The following is an 8867-nucleotide window of genomic DNA, read 5'->3' as shown; positions in this document are numbered from 1 at the left end:
AAGAGAACTGTAGGACTTATTAAGTAGTTATTAAGAATAAAGTTGATTAGACCATATATCCCTTAGCCATTTCAAAGTAGTGTGTAGATAATGGTCCTTGGGTCTTTGTTAGCAATTTAGAAAATCCAGGATTGGTAGTAGTTTACGCAAGGAATGCATCCACAAGGATTTCTAATAATTCAAAAATCACAATTTACTCCAGTCTTTCCATATGATTGAGAATAACATTGGGTGCATTAGACTCTGAGCAACAAATTTACATGTATTATAAATTACTTACATATATTATAACTTTTGTATATTATGAAATAATATATTGCATATTTTATAAATAGAAACTTACTTTCTTCCTAGTGTGAGATTATATTGAATTTTTATTCCTGTTACTACTTTTCAAGAATATATTTTCAGCGCTGACACTAGTTCCACCATGTAATGAACAGTTGGATATCACTGACATAGGTATTTTTAAAATTTCAGCTTTATTGGCTATAATTATAAGATATTCAAAGTGTACATTTTAGTGATTTGATATATGTACACATTGTGAAGGACTCCCTCATCTGGTAAATTAACACATTCTTCACCTCACATTATTTATTTTTTATTTGGTGTGTGTTAAGAACACTTAACTTCTCTCTCATCAAATTTTTCAGTATACAGTACAGTATTACCCATTATAATCACCTTGTTTTTCACATTAGATCATCACACCTCCTTCATCTTATAGCTGAACATTTATACCTTTTACTAACCTCTCCCTATTTTCTCCCCTCCCAGTCCCTGGTAACCATGTTCTTACTCTTTTTTTGTGAATTTGCTTTTTTTTTAAAGGTGATTTTAAAGGTTTTAAGATGTGATCATGGCAGTTATCTTAATATTTAATACTTGAGTAAGTCACTTGAAAGTGGTCAGAGATAGCAAATGATAGTGTGATCTTCTGTAATACTGAGGGGCATTTGTTTTCTAGCAAAAAGCATAAATATAGTTAAATGAAAAGAAAACCAAATACATATTTCTTATATCACAGCATTACAACAGTCTATGGTTTGCTTGCTTGATGGCCAGTTACTCAGTGTAAGCACTGTTTGCATTTTGGGCACAAGAGTTCTTCACTGGTCTAACAGAACCGTTGAACTAGGAGTTTTTAGGTCTTGTCTGTATCTATCAGTTTTCTGTTATGTTCCTTACTTACAACCAATACCAGTAGCCTGGAGCTGTTTTGGGGGTGACTTCAAAAACCTGTATCAGCTAATAACGGAAGTTGTATTCATTGAGCTCTCTCATTCGCTGATGGTGCTACAGAAAAGGCAGTGGTGAGCGCTGTCTCTGAGACTGAGAAGATGGTATGGGAACTGCAAGGGCTCAGGTTTTTGATCTATATGGACCTCCGCATACGAACAGAGCCATAGGATTTCACAACCAGAGTTAGCATAAGAATATATAAAAATAAGGACAAAACAATAGCAATCCACAGATAACAAAAGCATGCTACAAGTGTGTGTTCACAAAACAGATGAACACTAACCTAATTCTTAAGCAAACTGAAAGAAATTCAGATAAACAGTAGAGGGTATGGAAAAAATCATAAATCGGCATTAGACATACTAAAAACTGAAGCCACAGAATTTAGGAAAAAATTATAAAAGAAAAAGCTTTTCAGATATGTAGACTACATTAGAAGAATTAAAGCAAATGTAACAAATAAATGCTTAAAATAAATAGTAAAGGAGAAAATTTTAAGGATCAAAAAGAAACATTTTTTTTTTTTTTGAAGTTGAGAAAAACTGACACAGTAAAAGCTCAGCATAGAAGATATGGCATAGGTATAGTAGGACTACCCAAAGAAGATAACCAAAGCAGTGGACCAAAATATTTTTTTTTAACTACAATGGAAATTTTTAGTCCTTATTATATTAACTTTTCTTTATTCATTGTTGTTATTCATTCCCTCTATAGTGGATTGATTGGTGTCCCCAAAAATGATATGCCCAACTCCTAGCTCTGGAACCTGCAAATGTGCCCTTATTGGAAAAGAGAGTCTTCCCAGATATAATTAAAGATCTCAAGATGAGATCATCCTGGATTATCCTGGCTGGGTCCTAAATACAAAGACTCATGTCCTTAAAAAGACAAAAATGTCCTTAATAAGAGAAGGAGACATGGAAGAAAAGGCTGTGTGAAAAATGCAGAGATTGGAGCAAGCAGCCACAAGGAAGTCTGGGAGAGGCTGGAAGAGGCAACAGAGGATTCTCCCTCAGAGATTTCAGGGGGAGCACTATCCTGCCCACACCTTGCTTTGGACAACTGCTCTCCAGAGCTGTGAGAGAATAAATTTCTGATTTCAGACACCAAGGGCGTGGCAGTTTTTTGGGCAGGCACAGTAAACTAATACATGTGGTAACACACATTGGTACTGGACAGGACTCTCTAAAATAAAAAAAACCAAGTTACAGGAAATTCAGGACCAAGGAACAAGTTAAACCTGACCCACAAATTCTGTAAAGCAAACTATCTAGTTTTCTGTGCAAATCAATTGGAAAGATCCAAAAAAATTAGACTGGAAAACTATACATGAAAGGAGACTTTATATGCACTTCCTAGAATTAGAATGGCCAAAATCTAGAACGTGGACAACAACAAAGGCAGATGAGGATGTGGAGCAACAGGATTTCTCATAGCTAGTGGGAAATGCTAAATGATACAACCAGTTTAGAATAGAGTTTGGCAGTCTCTTACAAAATGAAACCTCTTCTTACCACATGATACAGCCATCATGCGCCTTCGTATGTTGTACATGGATGTTTGAATATTGCACATGGATGTTTGTGGCGGCTGTATTTATAATTGCCAAAAGTTGGAATACCAAGATATACTTCATTAGGTGATTGGATAAATAAATGTGGGATATCAGACAATGGACTATTATTCACCACTAAAAAGAGATAAGCTATTGGGCCCTAAAGAGACATGGAGGAACCTTAAGTGCATATTATAAATCACAAGTGAAAGAAGCAAAACTAAAAAGGCTCCATACTGTATGACTGCCACTATGTGATGAGTTAGAAAAGGCAGAACCGGAGAATAAAAAGATGAGTGGTTGCCAGTGGTGCATAGTGGCTTAGAGATGGATAGGCACAGCACAGCAGATTTTTAGGCCATCAGTCCTTGGGCTCTGCTGTATTCAAAACTGCTGCAGCAGTTTTGCTGAGTTATGGAGGAAATATTCTTGTACATGGGTTGTATTTCCTTCTTCCATGGAAACTAAATCTCCATGTAATGAATTAGTAAGTTGGTAAATTAGTTTCTCGGAAGTTTGTTTTGCAAAAAGAAAAAAGAATTACCAGTTTCTTCTAAAAATTTTTCAATATATGTGGTATTTATGAAATATGTCTATTAACATATTTGGGCTTTATTCAATACTGTATTTAATTTAAAACATTAACTTTCTGATCTCTTACACAGGAAGAAATAGTTAAAATAGCAGAAACCATAGAGTCAATGCCTGGGAATATTCAGAGCCTAAAGAACAAAATTCAGGTTCTGACAAGTGAGGTGGAAGAAGGGGAGGAGAAAGTAAGACAGGTAATTGTTTAATGATGCATATCTTGAGTCTGGATAAGTTTTTTAATGCTTATCGCTCAGCAAGACAACTTTTGAATGTAAGAAGAGAGAAATCAGCCTTTTGAAATAATCTGTAGCTTTCTATTTTTACTTTAGATGTTTCAAATAGATAGTGGGATACTCTGTCTTCCAGATCTTTCTCAGAAGAGTCTCAAAGCACCCACACTTCAAGTAAATGCTCATTTACCATATCAGCTGTATCATCAGTTATGACTTGCATATATAAAACCATAATATCCTTTTCCTTTTTCTAAAGACAAATGAAATCTATGATATGTTTGTAGGCAACATTATTTTTCTGACTTGACAGAATAGTTTGAACATCTTATTTTGTGAGCATCTTTCATGTGGATCTCTCATTCTTGTCAATAACTGTATAACATTGCATTCTACCATGCTATAATTTGTGAATTACTGGTAGAAATAAATTATTTTTGCAGTTACAAATAATGCTCAGTATTGCTTGTATATGTATCTTTAGATATTTGTGTGGTTGTAACTGCAAGGTAGATTTCTGGAAGTAAATTCCAATAGTTGAGTTTATTTATGCTTCTAATAATGGCCTATAACTCATCATGTAATAATGTTGTGTTATTTGTAGCAGACTATATACTGGGCTCTGTTTTCACAGGTTCCCAGTAGCTATTATGGTATAAATGTTTATAGTGGTAGAAACTCTTTAAGTTTCTCAAAAATAACTTAAAATAGTCCAACCTGTAATCCATTTAGAGTGAAAGAAAAGGGAATAGCCAGAGGAAAAACAGAATAATACAAATTTGAAAGAATAGGAATGAGTTGATGATTACTGAGTTTAGCTGATGAGTATATAAGGTTTAGTGTACCATTCTCTCTAAACATACATTTGACAGTTCTCATAATAAAAGTTTAAAAACTATTTATATGGGTCAACATGGTCAAAAGGTACAAACTTGCAGTTATAAAATCAGTCATGGGGATTTAATGTAGATAACAGTGACTGTAGTCAATAACATTGTCCTGTATATTTCAAAGTTGTTAAGAGAGTAAATCTTAACAGTTCATATCACAAGAAGAATTTGTAGCTATGTATGTAGCTAGATGTTAACTAGACTTACCGTGGTGGTCATTTTGCAGTATACACAAATATTACATCATTGTGTGGTATACCTGAAGCTAATATGGTGTTATATGTCAATTATATCTCAGTTTTTAAAAATTTTAAACTAATTGTGCTATTATACCCACAGAAAGAAATGTTGACATCAATTCCAAACCATAAAGCTCTTCTGAGAGACAGATATTCTCCATAACTCATCCCAGATAAAGAATATGTTAACTTTCGGGACACCTGGGTGGCTCAGTTGGTTGGGCAGCTGCCTTCAGCTCAGGTCATGATCCCAGCGTCCTGGGATCGAGTCCCACATCGGGCTCCTTGCTCGGCAGGGAGCCTGCTTCTCCCTCTGCCTCTGCCTGCCATTCTGTCTGCCTGTGCTCTCTTTCTCCCTCTCTCTCTCTGATAAATAAATAAAATCTTAAAAAAAAAAAAGAATATGTTAACTTTCATCGAAGAAGCCTATAAGAGACCGGATGCCCTTTAAGAGTTTTTTAGTCTGTTCTGTATTAATTTAAAGTTTATGAGTTTGTAAAATTTAGCCTATGATAATACCACTGAAGCTGAGGCTTCTTTGGGATTTATTTTCACCATACACTTAAAATTAGCCTCTGTAGATCTAGTAGCATCTAATATAGTTCTAAAAACTATTTTTAATTGTTGTCATATCTAGCAACTCACATTTCTGTTGCTGTTTATCCAGTGGTTTTCCTGAGCTGCTCTCTAATGATTTACAATGGCTGAATGGAGTTCTTTTATTGATTAGTGCCGAGGAACTGTGATACTGTAATGCAATATATGGAAAGTGCGTAGAGTGCCTAGCACATAAAAACACAATTGTTTGCAGTCATTATTATTTAGTTCATGACTTGCATTTTCTGTCTGGTCATCTGGAACTTGAGAAATCCCCAAATGCTTTTATTCTTTTACATAACCCTTTAGACCTTTTGTGACATAATTAAGATTTGCTAGGTGTGTTTACCTGTGGGAGTAGCATGAACATTTTATTTCTTTGGTTGGATTATTGACTAGATGATGAATATTTTCCACTGTTATCAAAGCATAATTTCATTTAAAAGGAACCTAAGCACATTTATTCCCTTAAAAGAAAAATCAAACAAAAAACCCCTTTCTGTAAACCTTTTCTCATTGTAACAATGTTAGGAATTAGTTAGACAGTTAGGTGGTCTGGACCAGGGTCCCCAACAAGAAAACATGGAAACAGGACAGCTAAGACAAAACAGTACAAACATCCTATTTTGCACTAGCATTTTGTTTTGCAGCCTTTGTAGAAATGACTTTTGCAAGATGTTTAAAATGAAACAAAGCATCTGTCACTATCACGAACTGGGGCAGTTAAGACATAAGTCCCCATATGTTAGCCCAAAAAGGCCATCAGCACATAAACCTTAACCTAATAGGTAGACATATGTGTGATCAAAGCCCTGATCAGCATGCCTTAGAACACTATGGTTGCTTAAAATAGTTCTCCAAAAGTGCTCATAAAACCCCCTAGACTTAGAAACTCCAATGCGACCTTCTCAGGTTCCCTCCCTCTTTGGGAGTTTTCTACTATCGCTCAATAAACTGCTTGCTGGTCACCACTTTTCGTCTGGTCTACCTCTTCATTCTTAATAGTGGCATGACCAAGAACCTTGGGCATTAAAGAAACGAAATCCCGAAATACTTTCTTGGGATTTCATCCAGGATCTCCACCAACATAAAGGACATCTAACTGAGTAGCAGGAAGCGTCTCTCTCCATTTTGTTAAAACAGTGGACACCATCAGTCACGTAAGAGTGGATTAGCATGCCTGCCATTCTCATATCTCTGGTGACAGGCTCTCTGGGCTTCTTTCTGATTGATCCCCCAACATAAGTTGGGAATATCAGTTCAATGAGGACTCAGAACTCGTTTCAGGCTGGACCACTGGATGTGAGGGACCTAGAGAAAACTGAGCAGCAACTGAAGGTCCTGACCAAGACCAAGTCCTGACTCCAACCTTTGGAGGACACTTGAAGGCTCTCTGAGGGACTTAGCTCCTTACATGCCCATCCAGGCATCGAGCGAAAAACCCTCTCCTGCCCTTTTCTCAGACATCCTCTTGCAGATGGTTCAGGCGGCCTCCAAGGGATCATACACACAGTTCCCTGTCATGATGAGGAACAGCCTTCCTCCTCTGCCATGTGCCCTGTGGTGGCATCTCTGACTCATACTCCTTACCACAGCTACTGGGTCAGATGGAAGAGTGTATTACTATACTGACCAGAAGGGCTGGCAACCAAGGCTTCCTTGGGGGCCTGGCCCATGCTGTGCATCAGGAAGCATCCCCCACCGGCACCACTTTAATCCCTATATTAGATCACTGGAATCATCTCTTTTGTGCATAGACAGAGAAGAAATGTGGGTTCTCTTTCTGCATAAATGATGGATAGGATCCAAACCCCACAAGCCTAGGTCTGTATTACCTGCCTGAAGGAGTACTCACACATGGTGGCAGGTACCACTTCACTACACCTGACAAATTGTTATTCCCATATCTATACTTTAAGGTAGACCCTTCCCCCACTGCCCGAAATTGGCTTCACCACCTATAGGTAGGAATGGCAAAACAGAGCTGGTAAACTAATGTCTACCCAGGCACCTTCCGTCTTCCCAAGTTCCCCATCATATCCCTCCAAAAGGTGGCCTTTACTAACCTCTTTTTGTGGCTATGCCTGACAGGACAATTCTGTTATGCCATCATGCCAACTTTCAACAAGCCAAAAGAAGTCTAGCATTTCCATTAACTACTCAGGGAGATTTAATAGGTCATAATTAGTAACCTCAAGTATCATGGGTAGGAAACAAGGGGACAAAAAAGAAAAATATTAGGGAGCCAAGGGTCACTCTCTAGAGTTAGGGCCAAGCCTGGGTAAGCACAACTACTCCCGGCACCTCACAGAATTGACACGGGCCTTGGTGGTCAGTCACATCAACAGCCCAGGCCATCAGATCAGGAAAGGTCTTCCTGATCTATTATAAGGAACTGACTTAAGGGATGCCTTTTCCTCTCTTCCTATAGATGGGCAACTGCAATTCCCTGACCAACACCAGTACTCCTTTAAGATGCATCCTGAATATCTAGAAACATTTTGACCCACAAACCTTGAAGAAAAGGCAACTTACTTTCTTTTGTAACAAGACATGGCCACAATATAAATTGGAGGAGGAGACATGGTCACCCGAGGGAAGTATCAATTATAATACTATTTTACAATTAGACTTGTTTTGCAAACATGAGGGAAAATGGAGAGAAGTATCCTATGTACAATGTTTCTGGGCCTTAAAGGAAAATAAGAGTCTGTGCCAGCAGTGTATGATTGATTCCAGCCTCCTGGCTGCTCTCTCCTATGGCCGGCCACTTGGGAAAGGGCAGGGAGGGGGACAAAGGACTACCACACCCACACTGAAGGTATATAGGCAAATGGCACTCTCGCAGAGAATCATCCACCCCTAGTCTCTCCTTCCCTATGGCCTCAAGGTGTTTGTTGGGGTCTTAGGTCAGTTCCCTCTACATGGAACATGGACTGGTACTTGAAGGCTCTGTCCCTTCCAAGAACATGTACATGGAGAAGGACCAAGGGAAAGGACTGCTGCTGTGGCTAGGGTATAGGAGCCCTTTTCATTGAAAGACTTGAGACAAAGGGGAATCTTGGAAAATTTTCCAACAACCCAGACAAACATATTGAAGCCTTCCAAAATCTCACGTGTTTGAATTAACATGGAATGATGAATTGCTCTCGTTAAATCAAACCCTCTCCAAGGCAGAGAAATGTGGGATCCTGGCCACCACTGAAAAATATGGGGACAAACAGCAACTTCATTACCAGGGCATGGGTTAGCCCTTTGATGACTTCCAGTTCCCAAATGGAGCCACATTTTCCTTGTCCAGTATCCCAATTGGAACCTAATGATCCCCTCAAAAATTGGTACTGAGCTCACTTCCAGGCTTGCATCCTTGAGGGATTAAGAAGGTCAAAGACTAATTAAGCCTCTGAATTGTGCCAAGTTGCCTACCATCACCCAAATTCAAGAGGAAAACCCAATAGCCTTCTTAGGTTGAGAGAGGCTCTCATTAAATACGGCTATCTCCCCCAGTTCTCCCAAGGCA

General features: G+C 38.3%; 1 pseudogene; it reads left to right on the top strand.

The window, feature by feature from the left end:
* The window catches only part of LOC132018631 (centromere protein Q-like), a 14525-nt pseudogene extending 9324 nt beyond the window's left edge, over window positions 1-5201 (top strand).
* The last annotated feature ends 3666 nt before the right edge of the window (window positions 5202-8867 follow it).

The sequence above is a fragment of the Mustela nigripes genome, chromosome 5, assembly GCF_022355385.1.
Source record: "Mustela nigripes isolate SB6536 chromosome 5, MUSNIG.SB6536, whole genome shotgun sequence".
Taxonomy (NCBI): domain Eukaryota; kingdom Metazoa; phylum Chordata; class Mammalia; order Carnivora; family Mustelidae; genus Mustela; species Mustela nigripes.
Note: the sequence above shows the minus strand (reverse complement) of the source record. Positions and strands in the feature narration are given on the sequence as shown.